The following is a 22,446-nucleotide window of genomic DNA, read 5'->3' as shown; positions in this document are numbered from 1 at the left end:
AAACAGAAGGCTATAGGCTGCAGAGGGCTAGGGCTGGGTGAAAGCTGACAACAGGTGGTGAGGCCGGATGAAATTTGTAGGGGGGAAAATACTGTTGAAGCGGCGCAGGGAGATGGGTCGGATTGCAAAGCTTTGCTGTACCATACTGACGACTTGAGTGTGTGGTGGATCCGTGGGTTCGGGGGTGAAAGAGTCATGGTGAGGTTCGACAGGCGCCTTGTCACTCTCAGACATAAAGGAGGTCATTTCTCAGGACCCTAAACTCTCCTCAGACACGTAGATGGACAGTCAATCAGTGCAGGGTGTGGACATGCCGCCTCGTCGTGCTAGCCTCAAGGTAACTGCTAACCAGACTAGAGGTCAACTCCAACTGTACTAGCACAAATAACTCACAATGGGAAACCAATGTGGGGGTCGCTCAGTTCAGTGCAGCTGACCTACTGCTGGTTCGTGGCTGTGAGGGGCATAAATCACCAAGCGTGGGTGGCTACAGGGTGACAAAAGCACACGAACAAATGCAGGCACCTACTGTATACACACATGAACAAGTCACTCTGCGGGACAGTGACATTAAGCAGCAGCTGTGGATTACTAGGCTGCTATAATGTGCTGGAAGGGAGGTGCTCATTCAACACAGGGCTAACAGACAGGCGGACTATCTGTTGGCTACTGTGTGTTTATTTGTCTGCGGTGCTCCACACCTGTCTCCCTCCCACCCTGAGTCTGTGTCAGGGGGTTCAACATTATTCCACATGCCGCCAGGGATCCATCAGCTGAACGTTTAACCGCCCACCCACCCACACACACACACACACACACACACACAGAGAGAGAGAACAGAGAAATGCATGTATTTGATGGCTCATGATATCTTTTTTAAATCATTGCTTTCTCTCTTTTTCTCTTTCTCGTCCTCTCTCTCTCACACACACACACACACATACACACACACACACACACACACACACACACACACACACACACACACACACACTCAATGCAAAGTCAAAACATCACACCAGTTGTAAAAGGTCACATCAAGTAGGTACTGACACAATCTGTTACCACTGGGCCTTCTGCAGCACACATACACTCTCTCAGCCTTTCATTCACATTCATTCATTCCAGTGCCAATCCTCACACCCAAACATACAAACTACATCCTGAAAGCAATGCTATGCTCGGTGTGTGGCTTTTGCCATCGGACTGACACAGGACTTCATCACCTACTCTACTGCACAGACAATTTCACGACTAAGTAAACTGTAGCAGAGAGAGGGAAGGACTTTCACTGCTGGGATTCAGAGGAGCTGGATCCATAAAATGACTGGCCGTAACAGAAAAGCTCACTGAAAGATGTTAAGTAGAGTTTATGAGGCAGAAAAAGACAAGGACGGTGCTGAGAACATCTGATTGGAATTGCATTGACTATGCAATCATGCGGCGCCAATTATAAGCTAAGCAGTGTGACATGTCATCTTTTAAATACAGCCAGAGGAAGGCAATACCTCCTTTCACTTTGTTGATAATGCATCTAAGTATAAGAAAGTAAAGGAAGAAGAAAGGAAAACTCACAAAAATACTATTTGACCGACCCCCAGCAACAATGTGACAATTATTCAATGTATTTATGATAATGCTTGTGACACTTCTACGAGATAGCTGTTTGTTTCTTTTTTCTTTCCAGAGGCATCCCGACCCACTCTATTTATAGAGCCCACCAGCTGCTAGCATGGGATCACACACACATGCAGAGGATGGGCTGAACCGTGGAAAGGGTGTATCACAGGCAGACGCCATGGAAAAGAATATATGCCTAAGCATTCCACCTCACACACACACACACACACAATATAGATGCCCACCAGCAGATGCGCACACACAAACACACATGCAGGTTTAACCGGACTTATTACTACTGAGAGTTTTTTAATAGATGACACCCCAAGCAAAAACAAAAGATGAGAGCATCAAAGCTGCAGTGTAATCTCCACACTTTTGAAGTATCATGTGCAAATCACTTATTAACCTGACATCTGTTGTTTTAACACATTTACAAGGACTGATTGGAAAGCGGCAATAAAAATCAGTGACACGTTTATGCCACATTATGATCTGATTATTGCACTTTTACAGCCTAACAGTACTGATAAATGTGTATCTAAGCGAATCCAGTTGCATGATTGAACACATTAAGTGGAATCAGTTGGTTAAGTGAGTGTTTTATATTGAATTTGGTGATTTGTAGTTGGATTAATTATTAACAAAGGAGATGCTGTATATCAACAGTCCACACAGTTAGAGGCCTGCAGTGTTGGTGGTGGGAGCTGCAGAGGTGATAAGAGCTGTTAATAAGCTGTGAAGCAAGCCGCACCAATGACGCGCTTGTGTTTGTGTATGAGGGCGAATGACCACACACACACACACACATACGTAGACACACAAAAAGCTAATAAATTTGTCTATCAACTCTCAGTGTGCTTCCCTAACCACACAGTCCTCTCACACACACACAGGTTTCTGTTTGTGGTTTGAGCTCATCGTGACAAAAGCCAAATTGTGGACACACACATTCCAGCCAGCTGTCACTGTGAGTGACAAGCACACACAGCTCGAAACGACACACTGTCTGTGCATCCGTGTTAACATCTCTGAGGTTTGGTGCTCATAAGTCAAAAAGTTAGTATTTTTTCCTCTGAGAAAAAACGTTGTAATAATTCACAAAACAAGGCAACATTTGCTCATGTGATACATAAATACATTCAGCTTCAACTCTGGTGGCCTCCCCCCCACTCCCCAACCCCAGCTGTGTAAAACCAACAGCAGTGTTTAGTCAGTTAGCGAGAGGGACGGTCAGTAAAACAAGAGAAAACAAACAAGGCATTTGTAGTGCCGACAGGTTCCAGAGAGGTGACAAGCCCACCAGAGAGGCACACTTCACCCCGGTTCACACACAAAGAAAGAAGAGGATAGGAATAAACATCTCACTGCTTTCATTTTTAATCAAATCATCATATTTTCATTTTTTTCTTGTTCTTTAACACTTAAATTGAGCCACAAAAAATTCACACCCGACATTGGACCCTTCCTTCCTTCATTACAGTACAGCCATGCTCAGCTCATAAAGTTATTTGCATCCTGTAGAAATTTATCAAGACTAAAGAGAATGTAACCGAGAGCATAAAATGTTACAACCAAAGGGAAGGGCTGCTGTTATAAAAGCAGGAAGCCATTGTAAAAAAGGAAAATTCTGTGCCACGTTTTACTGCACTGTTAAAGTTTTACAGCGGAGCAGCCAATGAAAACTCCTGTCAAGTCAAGTCAAGTCAAACTTTATTTATGTAGCCAATCTCATAACTTAAGTGACCAATACCATGGCAACACAATGATAGACGTGCAAGTGCAGAAGAACTTAGCCAGTTAAAAGTAATGTTTTTAACCTGTGGACTTGTGCATTTTTGTTGGTTTTTATCTAATGAGCATGTATTTTATATACTGAGATACAGGGGCATTTAGAGCGGAATTTTAAAGTCAATTATAGCTTAAAGCCCCTTAATTTTGAATTGTTTTTTAGATGGTAGAAGGCTGATATTGTAAGATGATAGATATAACTTGTAAAATTTAGATCGCCATCTCATTACACCCAGATTTGTAGCTTCAGAGAACTGAGATAAGCTGCAATTCTCTGTCTTTGAGCCTTTGCATTAAAAGATGAGTATTTCTGTTATGTCTGGTACTTTTAAAAACTCTCCGGGCAACAGACAACTCCGCCCCCTGCCCCTCTCTCCCTCTTTGGCTGTCTCTCTTTGAGGTTTCAAATATTTGAATCAATACAAAGCCTACAACCTGAGTGGCTTCCAGCCAATCGCTGGGCAGAAACTCAAGTGTCAGCTCCTCCTTCTTGGACACACCTGAACACCTCTGGCCTATCAGGGAGGGCAAACAAGCTCTTTGAATGTTACAATCTGGCAGCATTTCTAGCCACTAAAACATCCCACTGACTCAAAAGGCTGGCCAAAACAATTACTTTCCATCACCCGGAGCTGAAATCAATAAAACACACTCTCCTTCATCTTTACTTGTCCTCTCATCTCTCTAATGTCTCTGTTAATACTCCATTAGAACTTTTTAAACTTGTCATCAAAGGAATAATTGCCCCTGACAGTAACTCGCAACCATTCTGTTTGGACTCCAGCAAGTTGTCAAACCTCATCTCCCTTTTCTCCTGTTCTGTCTCTCTCATGGCAACCAGTGCCAAAGTCAGATCACATATCAGCAGCCTGCAGACACACTGACAGACATCCTGTACGCTGAAAACACCCTGTGCACACAGACACACACACAAATCACTCAAACACGAAGTCAATCAAAGCACCATCCATCAAATGGAATAAAGCTAGCTCTGCAGAAATAAAATATGAACGGAAAAAGAAGATTAGTAAGAGCAGGAAATGAGGGAGAGAGCTGCAGAATGGTTGAGGAGTGATTCTCAGTGGAGATATCCTTCTTGGAGTTGCTAAAATAAGTAAAGAGGAAAGCACTTACTGTATATTTACCTCTAAAGTAAATGACCAACTTAATGAACAACCATTTAACATTTTGACAGCAGTAAAAAGGCATCCAACAGCCAATGTCCACTCAACTTTTCGAGGAGAATTATTACTCAAAATAGAATAAAAGTGACCTATTTTCCTCAATATCCTAAAAAAAATGGCAACCGAAACCAGCGCTCATGGCAGCCTGATAACTGATTTCCTGGCAGCTTTCCGCTTGTGGCAGGTCGTGCCATCACACCTACTTACACCATGTCACGCAGGTCACATTTGCTTAGAGAGATTTTCCGAAAGTGTGCACCATTTCCCCATTCATACAGATAATTATGTCCACAAGTCCACAAAGAAATGCAAAGGACACAAAATTCTTTGAGATAAAATGCCGTTAGGACCGTACAATGGCAGGCCTTTTCCCCTCATTTTCAACAGGTAAACACTTCTGCCTTCAGATAACTTATTTTGTTTCAATTACTGGACTATTCAGCATCATCAATGCTCTAAAAGCATGAAAAGACTTCTCTAATGTAATCAAGTTAAGTGCGTTCTTCACACAACTGTAGGTTTTTTGTCAAAGGTATGTCTGAATGGACTGCTGGAGCAAAACTTGAATCATCTCTCTAAAGGATAGGTTCACGATTTTTCAATTCTGCCTTAAAACAAAATTCCTAATATGAACATTGAAACAGATTTTAGTTGATGTAATCATTCTTCATATTCATACTAGGGTGAAAACAGGAGGTTTAACAGGTTAGAAGATCCCTTTCAAATGCACTTTAAATTCAAAATCCACAAAATCATTTAAAAGTTTAAGTAAAGCCTTTCTAAGAATTCTCCCCTCCAAATGAGTCAAATTATTATCGCCATCTTTTAGGGCTAAAATACTCTCTTTGTGTTCCCTTTTTGAGTTATAGTGGAAGGATATTAACCCAAAAAAAGGGAAATGTGTTCTAAAAAGGCTACAACTGTACCCCATCACTCACATAGGGAGCGCACATGGAAGGAAGCTTTGACCTCATTCTCCAATACGTGTCAAAAACTCAGTAGCATTCAGTATAACTCTGTTTCACAGGTTTTCATCATCTGTTATGTGTTGGGAGCTTTAACACATGACCCAGTGGGGTTCTAAATGCAAACCTGTGCTAACCAAGTGTAGATAATTAACCACAGGAATGCAAGGGCCAGCAGGTTAACAGATATAGAGAGAAACAGAGATTTATGGATTCTAGGAAAAAAATCTATTAGAGGTGACTCCTACTGCTATTTAACGTTTATGACAGCTAAAAACGACATTTTTCACATCAAAGACGAATAATGTTTGCACAGTATTAATATAATTTCTAGAGGAATAACATAGCCAGCTTCTTCAGTTATTCCACCAGTAAAATCACAGCTGAGAACGCCTCGCCACCACCGCAATCTAAGATCTGACAGAGCCACGATTCTGCTCTACAACTTGAACTCAGCGCTGGAGAGCTTCTCGTCTGCTGTCACTCGTCTGATGATGCGTTTGCATTCGCTCCTATCTGGAAGCACTCAGCGAAAGCCCCTCTCTCATCTCCTTCCACAAGCTGTCGGCCGTATTTTACTCTCAGGTATACTTGTCTGTCCGTCTGATCAAAGTGTCGGAGGGATGCGAGGACGGAGGGGGCTTAAGCTTTGAACACTCGCTCACACGGACACATGCAGATAAAGTTGACGGACGCGTGAGCCGCTGGGCAGTTCGAGAGAGGGGTGAAGTCTTGGAAAAGGGAGGCGGGGGCCGATGAAGAGACAGTGAGGGGAAGGGATAGGGTGTGATGGGAATGATTTACTGTGTTACTTCATATGCAGTAAAGAACTGCAGGGAGAGTGTTTGTGAGAAAGTGTGTATTTCACTTATGTCTTGTAATGCAGGAGGCTGATTAACTGATTTTGTGCACATGGTTTTACCATATATCATCATGCCTACACACACACACACACACACACACACACACACACACACACACACACACACACACACACCCACCTGTTGCAGTCCAATTTCCCCCCACAACACCTGCAGCCCTTCCGGGGGACCAAACAGAGCCAAAAACTTCCCCTCCTTCTTCATCTTTTCTTCATCCTCCTCTCAGTGTACAACAGTGACCACTACCACTACTGGGATTAGCTCTCTCTTGCTCATTCTCTCCTCCAGCCTTCACAGTGGGAAAAGCGAAAGCAGAGACACACAAAAGACTCCTTTCACCCCTCAGGAGTGAGCGGTGGAAGAGGAGGGGAGCAGTGTGGGTGAGGTCTGGGCGACGGGTGTGTGCCGAGGTTGTCAGAAGGATAACATCCCGACTAAAGCCGGAGAACAGGTGGGATTACACACAGATGCGCTGCCTGAACCGGGATCAGTGACTGAACCAATCAAACAGCTTGTAGAACAGGTGGAGCAGCAGCATGGTGATGAGATTGAACCCCCTTGGGCAACAAACCTCAAATGAAGTTAATTATTTTATTCTTTCATCTAGCAACAGCTTATATAAAACAAAATGCTGCACCATTCACTTCCATCCCACATCAAAAAACCGCTCTCCTTTAATTTAGCAATTCTTGTTTATGGATAAACAAAGCAGTTCTTTATCTATTCTTGTGATGTTTTGTTGTAATTTCAAGATATGCGTGTCAAAAATGCAATAAGCCACTGACTGACTTTTTTCACTCAAGGCATCAACATGAACTCATTCACCGGACTGGATGAACAACCACGTGCCTAATTTTTCCTTTCACATCCACTTTATTCACATTATCCACAGAAATTAGTTTTAATTAAATGAGAAACAAAACATGCAGTTAAGATTCTACAGTCTTCATGAAGTTTAGAAGTTTGAAAGAATCATGTCACCTTCTAAACTCACTGTTCACAGTGATTAAAGCACATAAGATTTATAAGGGCTCATCATGGCATGGACAGTATTATCCTTGAATAAGCTTAACATATTAGATGGATCCCCTTGTTATGACTAGCCCTCACAGGAGTGGACTCCATCTTAAACTCTGCCATAATTGCCCTGTGTTAAAAAAAAATGTAAGAGGCTGTGTTTAGCTAGGTTTATGTTTGACACTGTGTCCCCGGCTCAAGGGTGATTGTATCTTTTGCGCTGCGCACCAAGTTTCTGCAAGTTGTCGTGGTGCTTCGTCTTGCACCTCTGATTTTTTTAACTAGGTGCACATGGCACACAACATGAGGCAGTAGCTGATGTGCATTTCCTAATGGCTAGCACACATTGGCCTCATAGTACGGCTTCCACATTCTGCATTTAACTCTGGTTTGGTGTTACCATTACGAAGCTGTTGAAACAAGTTGTCTGCAAAGTATTTGATGATGTTGCATTGGGTTCCATCATAAGGACCATGCTCGGATGAACCTGCATCTTTACTGATGTACACATTCTCTTTCTTTTTATGCAGTGATTGTGTGTTGGGCTCTGATTGTTACAAAGTGCAGATGGCTTACTGTCAATACTGTGCCTGAACACCTCTGTAGCCACAAACACGATTATGTAGTTATGTTCATACTATAAAAAAAACACTTAAAAATACATTTTAGATTAAATTTAAAGCACAAATTGATTAAAATTAAAAAGACTCTGTTCCATCTGACGACACATGGCTAAAAACACCCTTTATGTAGTTATGTATCCACTGTGATGCGACCATTTAAAAGCTTTCACTTGGCATGCGGTGGAGTTCAGAAGCCTGCTTCTGCTGTATCAACTTCTCCTCCACCTTCACCTATAAGCTGAATGGACTTTCACAAGCCCTCCGCAAGTGCCCTTGGTGGCCATACTTAAGCAAAGCACTCAGGGGCATCGAGTGCCAGGCCAAGAACTGACCCAGCTAGAATATCTATGTCCCATTTAGGATCCCTGGGAGAGAGGGGCAAGTAGAATAGAAGCACTGTTCCTGCCCAGACAATACTAAACAAGCCCGGATGAAGAGGCCAGACAATGCAAAACGAGCCCAAATGAGCAGCTGGCTTGTTTGACTGCCTGAGGGCTGACTGGTATTAGTGCACTTGTTAGCTCATCGCCTGCGAGATTATTGCCAAAGAAGGTAATTAATCACAGAGACAATAGGAAAGCCTTCATCAGTGAGCTGCAAATGTGAGATAGAAAACAGACATGGCGGTAGAAAAGGCATCAGAGCTTGTTGTTGCGACAAGGTTTCTGATGACAGAATCGGCAGCTGGCGCTGAACATTACATTCTGCTGTTAACAAGTTTGAGAAAACGCCCTTGGGGGCAGTAAAAACTAGGCAGAGGACGACAGGAAGACAGGGAGACCAGCAAGGAACATTGTGGGAAACTGGATGAACTCATCCAACCTGTGTGAATCAATGAGAAATAAATTCTTTGTCCACAAATTAAGGCGAGTGTCATGCGATGCTCACTTCGCTCTGCTCACACAAACTCAATTATAACATTTTCAGAGCATAACACACGGTTGCGTTGCACGATGTCAGGCCTCAGCACGGGAAAGCACAGGACTAACCGCACATCAAGCGCCATTAGCTCCTTAAATGTCCAAGCAATCAAAGGCACTATCACGTCTCTCTCATTGCAGCGCGGCTTTCATAATTGATTTTAAAACACTGTTAAATCCACTTAGCTGTTCCACTCCAGCACTTTGGGATTTCAGTCTCTCACCTTTGTCAGCTCTCTCTCTCTCATTTTCTCTCCCTCCCTCCGTCCCCGTTAGTCTGTCCGCCAACTAATCAACTTAGAGCCCTCTGCTTCCTCTTATTAAGGGTTCAAAGGTCATAGCTTCCAGGTGTCGTCTGGCGCTGTTCTCACCAGATGATGTGATGGCAATAAAATAAATGATGAAACCCTTTAGGCAAAGATGTATACGCCAAGTTTTACCTCACACAGTCTGAAGGTAACAAGACAGAAAAATCATCCAGGAGTTGCTTCTTCTGTGTCGGTCTGACAACTAAGAGACCGTTTGATTGAGGACTTGTAATTTAACTGTCATTTTTAATTAGTGTTAGTTTTTCGTGTCTACAGGTAAAGGTATCGTCTGGTTTTCCTTCAATGATCTGCAACAGATACCATCATGTGTTGTCTTTGCTATCTGTCATCTCATAACTGCAGGCATCTTTATTCTTTTTTATAAGAAAAGGTCAACGTGAAGTCTCTTCAACTTAAAAACGTCAAGGCAGGTTGAGTTTAGGATGAAACTGATGAAAGGAATGAGGGAAGAGTTCATCAGACACATTTGAAGACCAAGGACCCAGTAGGTGGGAGATGAAATGCTGAGATGAAGGAAGAGAGAGCACGAAACAAAACAAGACTAGAAAGACTAAACATGTCTTAAACAGTCTATGAGCTACGCACAGCAGGGCACGGCTATGCTAATGATGCTAACCTTTGCTAACTAGCTGCTAGTCACCGTGCAGGCTGGTAAAATTGTGTCTCTTTGTATCTGCAAGTTGGTCCTCTGTTCATTGTCAGTGCCTCCATGTGAGACACTTAATAAATGTTTTTAAAATGTGTATTCACACTGATTCATTTTAAAAGAGCAATGGCCATTGGGGAAACTCAATCACTGAACCACCTGTCCAATGGTGTAACTTCATCACTCAGTTAGTGACTCAGTGAGTCAGTGAGAGATAGTCAGGGTTATAGGGTGGCCTAAAACTACTTACATATACATTGAGGCAAAGAAACCAAATCAAAACAAGACACACAAATTACCCCAGCAAGTCCAAACGTGCAGACTACTGTTCATCACCTCAAGCAGTTAGCCATTACCCCTGACATCATGTTAAAGCTATAATAAACATCTCTGTGACCTGTCAGAACTGGCAGATGAAGAGGAACACAACACATGAAATCATGATGAGAAGAGACAAATTCGCATAAATACAATACACCCAATCATGTATAAACTGTGTATTTATGTGTGGGATACAGGTGGTGAGAGATGGAATCTAGTAATAAAACAGTGTGTTTAGGGCTGATGTGATTTTGATAAACTAAAAGTTACCTCTCTGATATTACACCCATTGCATGTTCCATCACTCAATTTTACATTATTTGTATCCTCCATCTGTATAATATCCATACTCATAGCATCCAATATTTTTACTCTGCCTACTATTTATTTATACACTGTGAATTCTGTATATGTAGAAGTGCATAATTACTTTTAATTGAGGTACATCCAGAGCCTCATCTTAAGCATTTTAATTGTACAGAAAATATGTGTTATTAAACACACATGACAGATTAAATTAAACTTGCTGTTTTATGATAATGATTGATATCACAGCCGATCCTGATTTACAGACGTGTGATTAATTCATAATAATAATAATAGTACAGGGCTAGAAAGAACCCATTTCTTTTCATTGAAAAACTGGTTAAATATGCAATTATTTATGACTAACTTTGGGAGCGGAAACTGGGCTTGTCTAATGCACCATGATCCACAATGATTGCTTTATAGAAAAGACTGAACATGCACTCTTGATATCCACTTGTGTATCACCATAGTGAGAGGGCGCCCTTTCTGTGTGTGTGTGTGTGTGTGTGTGTGTGTGTGTGTGTGTGTGTGCGCGCGTGTGGTCGGCTGATACGAATTAGCACTATTGGATCTTTTAAAAGTTAGTACTGAAGAGATCACAGAAAGGTGAGGAGTCAAATGATCCTTTTTCTGTTGTAGAGGAGGGAATCCCTCAACTGTAACCAAGAATGCTCTCATACACACACACACACACACACACACACACACACACACACACACACACACACACACACACACACACACACACACACACACACACACACACACACACACACACACACTATCTAACGGCAGCCCAGCCAAATCAACAGTTTGTCATGCTCTACTGCTTCATGCACACACAGTATGCTCACATACAAACACACGTGTTATGCCCACAAAGATAAATATCTAATATACTGCTCCTCCCAGCCTGCATTAACTCCCTCTATGTAGCATCGATCCCATTTGATAAGCCAACAGTGGACAAATAGTTGGTTTGGTGGGGGAGCGCAGTGATCAAAAGCCTCCACACAGGGCGACCTGCCCTGCTCTCTTAAGAGCTACCCAGCCATGAATGGCCTAATAGGACCCGAGTATCCATTACACTGACACTAGATCCTGTCTTTCTCTCTGCCTCTGTCGTGAGTTGCTCCCTTCCCTCGCTCATCCTGCATGAATGTCTTTCCACATTTGTATTTTTCTTTTTCACTTTGCGCTTTATCTGTGTAGTAAAATGTTTTGGTTTTAATGTAAAAGCGGTTTAGAAAAGCGACACATTTAATTAAAATGCTTGTAAAGAAAAAGCATATTATGGTAATTAAAAGGAATATTTCAGACATCAACTGAACGTGACTGAATGTTTCTCTTTTTCAAGTTGTCTCCTCTCATTCCTGACTTTCTGTTTCTCTCTCCACCCTTTCTTTTCTCCGTCTCATTCCAACTCTCGCTCTACTTTTCTCAGTCTTTCTCTCTGAGGAGGTGTCGGATTACAGTTATTGTTGGTGCTGGTTACTGATAAATAGGGTGCCTAGTTACCAGCCAACGCACGATTGGCTCTTTTCAACAAAGCAGGGTAAAATAAAGAGGGGGGATGGGGGTGAGTGGGTATTGGGGGGGTGGGTGGGGGGTCGTCGCCCAGGGAAACCATGAGACTTGTGTCAATTTAAATAGAGACTCGGACAAATCTTCAAGACAGTTGTGTGAGTGTGTGTGTGTGTGTGTCTATGTGTTGTTTTCATGGTCGCCACAAGCACAAAGCTCGGGAGACACTGACCCCTCCGACGCCCCTCAATACCCCACTGACGCCTGCTGAATACCCGCTGAACACCCCCATCCTGCCTCCACCCCTGCTGGCAATAATGTGGCACTCTGCCAAACTCCTCCCTCTTACAAAGACACGGGACGCCCCCCGTCAAGGGGACAGTTATGTTAGAAATGGTGTCATGCTGAAGACTCTTAAGCTGTTCTGCTTTATGTTGCTGCTTAAGAGTTTGTGTACATTTTCCATTTGTAGTTTAGAACTTAAACTTAAAAACTTGGATAAATAACATGAGATGAAACCAACTGTAAGAAATGTGTAAACGTGTACTACAATGGTAACTTACGTAGGTGTAATTTAAGCGCAAGACTGGGCTATACTGACAACACTTTCACAACATAACACTATTTTTCAGCAAATATTAAATATTGTAAATGTCAGGATATTTAGGAAATTATTTCTAATGTAAATAAAGGCTGACTAAATGTTCTCTTTTATTTCATGTGAGAACTTAATTTATTTGACTCATTAATGTTATGGCAATGCTATTGTAATTCATATATTTTTATGACTTGCAATTACTAAAAAGGACTTAACAAAATATGGGTCAAACTGCTGAGTGCTGGAAACAATGTAGAGCAGAGAAAATACAAATATTTTTCATTAATATTTTCTGTTTTCTTTTGTTATTTCATCTCAATACAAGTGACAAATATGTTTTTGTTTTTGTTGATGAGAATCACAAATATTAGCTTTAGAGGGAATAAACATGGGTCTTAAAATAAAAGTTTGAGAACTGGTTCAGAAAGGGACCATATGATCTGCAAAGACCAGCAGCCTTCCAACTTTACTGGAATGAATGGTCTTAGCCAGATTGAAGCTTTAATTTAAAAACATACAATTTTTCTTTTTCTTGTTCTTTCACATATTCTTTTGGGTTTTCCACTTTTCAATTATTCAGCACTGATGTTACTATTTTGAGAGAAATTAGGCATATCCTCCCCCTTTTTTGATTAACTACCCCCTAACAGATTTGCTAGTTACAAGGTTAACCACCAGATGAAAAGAATACCTGTCATTCCTCAGTTTATGTCTGCTGTCAAGCCATCAAGAGGTGAAAAAAAAATCAAACATCAAGGATTAGAGTGGCTTTTTACAAAAGCAGCAAAAACTATAATTGTAGTTTTCATCCCTAATTAGCCATGGTAAAACTCCCCAACTACTTCACCCTCTGTTCTCCTGTCGAATATTCGTATCCTGGAGGCTTGCTTTCAGACTTGCTGTCAACTTCAGGAAGTTTAGAGAATCACTATAAATTGCTTATGCAGTAGACGGATGTTTCAGGCTGTTAGAGGAAGAGTGACAGCTAACAATTATCAGAAGATGGCACATAAAAAATTCAAAGCACCCAAACTACCACAGATATCGGGGACTGTCTTCAAAAATGTTTTTCTTTAATAAAACAAATGGAGTGGCCTGATCTGATAGCAACTCTATTATTCTCACAATGACAATGCTCACATGCTGATGTTTAGCAGGTATGATATTTACATTGTAGTTTGGTGTGTTAGCATGCTATATTTAAATTAGCACTAAACACAAAGTACAGTTGAAATTGATATGGATGTCATTACATTTGTGGGGATTTGGACATAAACCAATGTACTGGACAAGATTCTGAACTTTTGACCTGATGATGGAGCTAGACAAAAAGCTAAGAGATTTATCCTATGGGGGGAAATTAGTATTTGTGCCAAATTACATGGCATATATGTGAACCATTAAGCTCTGGGACATAAATGGACAGTATCAGTCAAAAGGCTGGACACCATTCATTAGAATGAGAAAGTGTATCCAAATGTCTGACTGGTATTGTATCTACATCATTAGAGTGTGTTTCATTTTTGGGAGGCTAAGGGTGCATCACTAATGTTTGGCTAATTGCCCTGACTGACACACAATATTAAACCATGTATATACATGTCAGCTGTCCGGATGTAGCTGGCCAGTTGGTCATTCAGGCAAACATTTGTTCAATCAATGAGTCATTCATGATTCTATTCAGTCATTAGTCAGCTGGGAAGCCAGTCAAGCAGTCAGATTCATGGATTCATTCATGCATTCAGTTAGTCAGCAAGCAAGCCAGCAGATTGTAAGAGCGTCGGTGCAGACACAGATGTCTGAACGCTAGTTGGACTCAGCCGGGCTCCGCAGCCCACCTGGAGTAGCTGTCAGCCATCTGACCTCTTGACATTTCTATCTTCCCCTGGCTATGTGCCGTCACTGTCTCAGACTAGACCAAGATTGTGGATGGTAGTTGGCTCAGGTGCCTTTCACATCGACACACATAACAGAATCTGGACTCCACATGTGTTTTTTGTGTCTGGGTATTTATGGGACCTTACTGAGTTTTACTGGTTTGGGCCTTTATCATGTTAATCTCCATGGATCCCAGTAATGCCCTAACATATGTATGTGTCTGTGATGTGAGACAGAATCCAAATGCAAAAGTGAAATAGGGAGTATTTCATAACCAGAAGGAAATAGTAGCCAGGATACAGAGTAGATTTCATACACTCAATGCATCAGTTATAATGGCAGCACTAAAAGCTTTTGAACAGAGCCCGAAACGTCCCATTTACAAGACCATTCTCTTTGGAAGTAATAAGTAAATGTGAGTTGGGGTAAGGGGGTGGGGGTGGGGGGTTGAGGAGGTAAAGCAGTGGGGAGAAAAAAAAGCGGTACGGTTGAGTGGAGGGGAATAATTCCTTCTCACCGGGAGATTCTTTGAAGTCAGAAAAAGAGGGAATGTGAGGGTAAAAAAAGACACCCCCACCCCTTCCCTTCCTTCCTTTCTTCCCTCCTCCCTATCTCTCACTTTACCTCACTTTACTCCCTTCCTCTCAAGATTCATCTATCTCCCTTGTTTCAGCTCTTATCATAGCCACAAGTTCCATCCCTTCATCGTGTATCTTTCTCCTCCACCTCCTCCTCTTCAGTTGGCTTCTTTCCCTCTTTCTCTGTCTACCCTCCTCCTCTTCTCCAGAGGGTCAGTTAAATGTCACTGTATTGTGCTTGGTGACATGGCTGACAAGAATGGTGTGTGATAATGAGTCAGCTTCAGGAAAGGAGAGGAGGGAGGCAGTGAGACGTATCAGTTTCTGTCAACTTACCGGTTTCTCTCTAGTGAATTTTCCTACCTCTCTGCATGACAGTTTCTACATCAGGTCCTCTAACTTCCTTAAAGTAATGAAAAGAAGCACTTTCATATCATTAATTCTGTTTAATTGGAGTTTCTAACAATCAGCAATGATTAACTCTACAGATTGACCTGAACTTTGGATGCCCTTACATTCTAAGGTGTTACTGATTGAAACGTGGCACAATGACGAGAAAATTTTAACTTCAACTGCAACACATCAGAGAGAAAATTAGTCCAAGTGGTCTTGAGCGATACACTGTAGTGAAATTTTCTCCCAAAGAATTTTTCCTCCAATCCTGCCTCATCCTGATCCCATCCCTTCCACTTCCGACCCTGTTTCTAACCCGAGTTATTTCTTTAATTGCAAGCATTTTGGTTTTGGATTGGCCACTAAAAGCCGAGCACATGTTCATTTTGGTACATCAAACGCAGGGTTTGTGTGGGAACCAATTAGTCAGTGATTTCTCAAAGCTATACACTGCAGAAACACTGTGATAATGAGCAATAGAGATTTTTGTTTATAAAGATGGCTTTCCAACATAATGTGAGAGAAATTTGTCATTACATTACCACATCATTTTTTGCTTGGGTGGTCCCACTAGTCCACCTCAACCTTCACAAATGAAAGCATTCCTCACGGAAATTAAGGTGGCAATTACTGTCAACAGAAGAACAGAATAGCTAATAACATCTCTAACTTATTATTGTGAGGAAGGCAGCATGATTTATAGGCATGTTAAATCATGTTTACATTTAATACATTTTCTTGTTTCTCAATTAACGTTTATTAACTAGTTTTCTAGAGAAAGTTTATGTATCTTTAGTACATACTTTGTCTTTCTTTGTTTTAAAGGTTATCAGACACCTAGATGAACACATCTAGTCAGTGTCATCCAGTATCTACAAACTTGAAGATTTACAAAAGTTGCATGTTTGTAGGAAAGCAGAATTCTTGTTACCTTAAATTACTCTCTTTCCCTCTTATACTGTTACTCCATCCCTCCTCTCGATAAAGAGGGATTTATTAGGGTGGGGGAATAGTAAATTATGACTTAAGTTCAACTTGCAGGTACACGCCCCGAAATCATACAGCTATTCAGTCGACTCCGAGAGGGATACATTTTATTAGATCCATGAATTACTGTCTCAGCCCTTTACCTCAATCAATCACAATCACGAAATATATCTGCTCTTTAGAAAAAAAATAAAGGTTATTGAAGTTTGGAGACGTGTTATGACACGTTTTAATGCTTTGAGAGGAGAGGGGAATGGATTGCAAAAAAAGAGAGAAAACATGGGGTAATTATGGAGTGACTTTGGACCACACGCTCCACAACAAGCTGCGTACGTGTGTGTATGTGTGTGCGCGTGTATATGAAAACTGCTTACAGGAGGAGGACTGGACTGTTGTATTAGGCACCTCATTTATTTCCGGGGTAATTATCACACTTGTATGTATTTTAATGTGCACTTTAAGATCCTTCGCCAAAAGCTCAACACACACTGTATGTATGTGCACAAGCATGGTTGCACATGCACACACCTACAGGCAGCTTTCATGTGAATTAGAAAGATGTTTCCTGCATGTGAAGTCATTCCTGTGGTGGAGGCAGGAATGCGGAGACTATTAAATAGGAAGAAAAGGCTGTGAAAGACATCCAAAACATCACTTCTAGTAAAACACAAATGAGTGTGTGTGCGTGTATACAAGAGAGAGCGTATGTGTGTTCACGATTGATACTGCATCACACCTGTGCCAGTTAACCAGGTGTGGTTTAATCCAAGTGGGGGGTTTATAGTTCTCCAGAAGAATGGTACGGATGAGATCGTCTTTTGAACAGTTGTAGAAAAATGTGTGTGTGTGTGTGTGTGTGTGTGTGTGTGTGTGTGTGTGTGTGTGTGTGTGTGTGTGTGTGTGTGTGTGTGTGTGTGTGTGTGTGTGTGTGTGTGAGTGGATTCAGCCAGTTATGGCAAAGCTGTATGCACAGTATTGCACTATCACTGCCTTTAGCTTTAAATTATGAAGTTTCAATCTGCTTAGATGTCACATATGTTTTACAGCCTGTACTGTATATCTTTTTTTGGCTTCTAACAACTTATCATTAAATTGAGCATAAATAACGCACCCATTCTTCTATTTTCGCAAGTTTTAAGCATAATTCAACAAGTCTACGACAGCCCGCAGCCATGCTAGCAGCTCCATAAGGAAGCACAGTAGTGTTTTGAGCTTACGGCTAATACCAGCATGCTAACAGGCTCACAATAACAATGTTAACATAGTTTAGCAGGTATAATGTTTACCATGTACACCATCTTAGTTTAGTGTGTTGGCATGCTAACATTTTCTAATTATTACTAAACACAAAGTAGCAGAGAATGATGGAAATGTCATTAGCTTTGCAGGTCTTTACTTTTTACAAACTAGCTATACAGATGTGTATATCAATGAATACAGTATCCTCTCTATTGATATAAAGTATTACTCCTGAACTCTTTTCAAAAGGAGTTTATAATAGATGCTATTCTGTGACTCTGTGTTAAAAGTAAGCTATTGCAGCAACAACAGAAAACAGGGTATAAATAACAATTTACAGAGAGTGGGGTAAACCTACAACTGACATGCACAACCCGCATAACGAAGAAATACATGGATTATAGACTTCACAAGATGTGTAAAACAACCATGTTATGAGACAGAAAAAGAGATGCAGATGTGGGATAGAAAAGTGTAAAAAAAGAAAGTAAAGGAGTGCAGTAGAAGACAACTCCACGTACGCAATGCTAGAGGTATGCACGTGTTTGATGCCTGCCCACGGCTGCTGTCATCGCTTTAGTAATAATAGGCCACTTCCACTTTATCAGCCCTGCAGCCCTCTGGACCCAAGTGGCTGAGAGACTACTGAGAGCAGGTATGGATGGATGGGAATACAAAGCTGACTGTGTATAAATATATGTGTATGTGTGTGGTATGATCATCCCAGCTGTAAACCAAGTTCCCCCTGAAGCTAAACCACAAGTAACCACAGCTCAGCTCTCTTATTATATGGATACTGTACAAGATTGATAGACCTTGACTCATATCAGTGGGTCCTCAGCACATTTAGTATTTAGCATTTAGTGGAAAGACACATCAAAAACACACAGATGGTGCTTGTGTGTGTATGTGTGGAAGGGTGTACAAAGGGAAACTATCCGTTCCCAGTTAAAATGCAAAGAAATAAACAGTTTCACTGTTCAAGGTTCGAGCAGCAGACCACTTAATTAATTAGACCACCTATAAGATCATAACACCACCTATCATATAGTCAATGCAGTGTAAGCAAATGGTTACATTCATAACATAAAAGTAGTCAAATACATTTTACACATAGCCACAATTTGTCCTCTGTATTTAATCTGCTTTAACTATTAGGGGCAGTAGCCAGCTACTCTCCAGCACCCAAGTATGTAAGAATGTATACATGTAGGTGTGTGTGTATGCCTAGTGATTAATGTGCCTGAGTGTAGCAGTGAGCAGCAGTATGCCAGGCATGGAGAGCCAGCTGTCGGCCTGGACCCTCAGTAGGGAAACCATAAGCAATGGACTCTGGAGCTGAACCAACTCATTCCTCACATCACACACATGGTTGAACTTGGAGGGGCTTCAGTTGGGCCACATGGGTATCACATCTTTACCCCCCCCCACCAGTCCATAACTCATATGTGGTGTAAGATGTATGGCCGAGGACTAAAAACCGCCCCGAACACCAACTGAGAACCCAGCCCAATGCAGACATGAGGCACTCGGGATACAGGTCACATTCACGACTGGGGGCCTCGTGCTCTCAAAAGCCTCCAAAGATGGAGCAGCCCTGATCCTGAAAACCTCAGCACAACATGAGCTCATACCACAAAGTCACAGACTGAAAGCTCATTTAGATCCCAACAAGACCAACAAACAAGTTTAAAGCAATACAAATTAGTTCATATTTGAGATCTGTGATAATCATGGAAATATTAAACTTGACTCATTTTGGATACTAGATATTATATGATAAAGTATCTCACTAAACACACAAAATACATGAGGGAATGTCTCCAAGCTGATTATGGGTTTTCAGTGTCACAAACCACTTGAGTCCCAAAGAAATGTGCTTAAAAGTACTCCACCAGAGCACTCAAAAAGGGTTTCCATTGAAATGCCTTGTCCTGTGAGCCCATTATAACCTGCGTGACTCTTGGCAGGTTCAGACAATCACTTCACACCTCCAACACAAAGCTACTGGCTGGGGCCAAGTCTGGCTGTAGAAGAGCCATCAGCATTTAAAGACATGTTTAACATGTTAAAACTCAAGCCCTCTTTTCATGTTAAAGCAACTAATGGTACTTTAGTAAGGTCACTGTATGCCAATACACAGACAGATAAAAAAGAGAATGCCAATAGGATTGTGTGCAGGAAGAAGAAATGCAAACGAGTTTTGTTTGTCTGAGCCCTGGGCGTGGTCACCTCAGACTGGAACATGAAGTCTCCACCTGCCTTTGCTTTTTTACCTATCTGCTGCACTATTACTAAGAGGAAAAACATCCATGGACCTGAATTTCCTCATTCACTGAGACACACACCTTTAAATCATTATACTGATGTGTAAATGATTAAGTTGGTCTCACCAATAATTGTTTTAAGGTTAGAATTTGTATCTACACTTAAGCGCTTAGCAATTACCTCACGTACAATGATGACTGAGAAAAAAATGTTTTTATTACTTCATTCTCCTGTTTTGTATAAAGTAACAGTAAACAATAAGTGGAAATATCACACAGCTAACGAGTCAGTTGTGGATACAAAGTAATAATAACATCACTGTTTCCATATGCACACACAAATACACATGTACACACAAACAAAGTTGAGTTTTACTGAAGACCAGGAGTAATTTAACAGTTGTACTGAATACTGATTGCTTCATACAGGCTTATGCTTTGTAAAGGTGGCATCCAATTGCCAAAGTCACTCTTTGACTACCTGCAGTAAATACTGCGATACACTTCCTATTGATCTCTTCTTCGTCTTATATTTCACTCCATGTCCCCCAAGAAAGACTGACATTATCTGCAACACACAGACGTCAAACCAGCTGACAATTCAGTAAGATGAGGTTCACTCAGATAAAGCCTGCGTTTACTATGGGTCAAAGGTCATCTGACCATAATCAGAGGTCATGACTTCTGTGCCTGCACTGCCTCACCAAGCAATTTTGGACCTGACGGAAAGCAGACATGGACAATGATGCTTGCCTAAGGCTTGACTTCTTTTTTTATCCAAGTTTGGTCTATATCCTAATAGCTAAAAAACTGACAAACAATACTAAAGCTGCCTAATCACAGCTGTACTTCAACTACACACTCATGGTTACTTTGGCCTGTTCACTTTATTGCACTAAGTGGTAGAAGCAGTTCATCTACAAGCATTAAAACCTTTCAATGAGTCTATTAAGAACTGATGGCTGCATTATCGGCTCAGCTAAGTCAAAGTGGGAATCAATTCTGGCAGTGTTTTAGAGGACCCTGTGTGGTGGTTCAGTAAAGAAGGAATGCTCAGCAGCTGTCCAGTGTGCTGTCAAGAGCGTCTGTGGACAGACAGTAAGAGCCATCAATCTCTGAAAGCTATTGGGGAGGGTTAGGAGCTGGCATATGGCCTAGACTAACGCACCAGTACACATAGAAGTGCTGCTGGCCAACATCCCATTTTATTATAGTGCATCAGTATTGAAACTTTACATGGAAAGAACGCGGGGGAAGTCAGTGGAGATCACTGAGGTCACAGAAATTGAGTTTGCTAAAGTGGCACGGTGACATCTTTAGCTTTAACTTTATTTTACCGTTTTTCATCCCGGTCATAAATTTTCCTCATTTCACATTTTATCACTGAGGAATGAGTAGGAGCTTATTCTTGGCATAAACCCGACACAAGGGCATTTTTTGATAACCCTGGGTGCACACACACACAGACAAACAACTCTTCACTGTATCCCAGAAGGTAATTTGATAAAGGGCTGCTGAAGGTAGACAGCAGCACGTATGTCATTTTCAAATATCACATGGGATGATCGGAGACATAGAGAGGCATTGTGGCTCCTGGTTCTGCTCCATAAAGGAGGTGTCAGGAGAAACGCTAAACATCTAATGTATGATAAATACAAGGAAAGCATCACTTCCACTTTATTTGTCTCAATAACAAGATACTTACTAACTTAATTATTAACAAATAACATTAACTTGCAGGATCATTATGACTTCTCAACTTAATAGTGGGGAAAGGTTATTCACTTTGGTTGTTGCTGCATGTTTACCTACAGTAAAAATAAGTAATTTATTTCAATTAAGCATTCAATTAATGTTTAATGTGATTAAAAGAAGAAGTTGAAAAATAAGACCTACCACCCCTCGTTATTAAATGATCCGTCATGTAAGCATCCAAATTTATATCAATAAGACAACACAACCAAACAAACTGGAAACTTTAAACTGCGTTTTTAAGTTGAGTAAAAGCTATTCCTGAAGGATAAAGTAGCATCTACTTTGATACATGTGTAACTGAAGACATTTCGGGAGGGTGAGGCACTTTTTGTGTACCGTATAAAAGGTGGAAGGGATCTTTGTGTGAAACTTGGCCTTAACACTCCAGGGGAAGCAGTCCGCAGCTGCTCTGTGATGTTGATCATGAGTGACAGAGAGTGAGTGAAAATGCATGCTTCTGTAAAGTTACAAATGTGTTTTTTCTGTTCATGCGTGTGAGTCACCTTATCCAGAATGTAAAAGGAAGATGTCTCAGTTCAAAGGAGCATCTTGACACCCTATCAAAAGGCAGAGCAAACCCAATACACCTCGGAGCTCCCTTTTTTCTACATCTGTGTCTCT

General features: G+C 41.3%; 1 protein-coding gene across 1 annotated transcript in view; it reads right to left on the bottom strand.

Annotated features, from left to right (window-relative positions):
• celsr1a (cadherin EGF LAG seven-pass G-type receptor 1a) overlaps window positions 1-22,446 on the bottom strand; it is an 87,260-nt gene that overhangs the window by 52,003 nt on the left and 12,811 nt on the right. The gene's annotated exons all lie outside the window — the stretch shown is intronic.

The sequence above is a fragment of the Scomber scombrus genome, chromosome 22, assembly GCF_963691925.1.
Source record: "Scomber scombrus chromosome 22, fScoSco1.1, whole genome shotgun sequence".
Taxonomy (NCBI): Eukaryota; Metazoa; Chordata; class Actinopteri; order Scombriformes; family Scombridae; genus Scomber; species Scomber scombrus.
Note: the sequence above shows the minus strand (reverse complement) of the source record. Positions and strands in the feature narration are given on the sequence as shown.